Below are 989 nucleotides of genomic sequence, written 5' to 3'. Positions count from 1 at the left end.
GAAACGATCCGACCACTCCTTCGACCTGTTTTGGGGTTTTGCAGTTTTCCATGGGGTATTTTGTATGGGGAAAACCGACCCATGCCCGTATCTCCGTACCTAAGCGTCTGACGGTCTTGGACCCCTTTAGGTAAAAGTTGCATTCCGTTGAGCTGAACATTTCACTAGAACATCGCGAAACGATCCGACGACTCCTTCTGGGAGTTTTTGGGGTCGGAAGGTTTTCTGGGACTTAGTCTCTGGAGCAACATTTCTGAAGCTCGGCACGAGCAACCACGCACGTGTCTTATATCTCCGTAAGTAAGGGTCTGACGGTCTTGGACACCTTTAGCAAAAAGTTGCGCCCTATCGAATGGAACATTTCACTAGAACACCACGAAACGATCCGACCACTCCTTCGACCTGTTTTTGGGTTTTGCAGTTTTCCATGGGGTATTTTGTATGGGGAAAACCGACCCATGCCCGTATCTCCGTACCTAAGCGTCTGACGGTCTTGGACCCCTTTAGATAAAAGTTGCATTCCGTCGAGCTGAACATTTCACTAGAACATCGCGAAACGATCCGACGCCTCCTTCTGGGAGTTTTTGGGGTCGACTTGTGCGCAACCCCGACCTTCAGGATTTTGCTCTACGGAAGGGGGTGCACAAAAGTGTTCGTAATCAACCTCGGATTGTACTTTTCATCATCTAGGGGCACCGTAGGGACCGAAAAAAGTGGTTTCGCATGATAGTCCACCTCGACCCATGTTGACCCTTGCGCGACCCCGACCTTCAGGATTTTGCTCTACGGAAGGGGGTCTACTTGTGCGCAACCCCGACCTTCAGGATTTTGCTCTACGGAAGGGGGTGCACAAAAGTGTTCGTAATCAACCTCGGATTGTACTTTTCATCATCTAGGGGCACCGTAGGGACCGAAAAAAGTGGTTTCGCATGATAGTCCACCTCGACCCATGTCGACCCTTGCGCGACCCCGACCTTCAGGATTTTGCT

This window comes from Anopheles nili, unplaced genomic scaffold (assembly GCF_943737925.1).
Source record: "Anopheles nili unplaced genomic scaffold, idAnoNiliSN_F5_01 U_low_cov_2, whole genome shotgun sequence".
NCBI lineage: Eukaryota > Metazoa > Arthropoda > Insecta > Diptera > Culicidae > Anopheles > Anopheles nili.
This window is presented reverse-complemented; position numbering follows the sequence as displayed.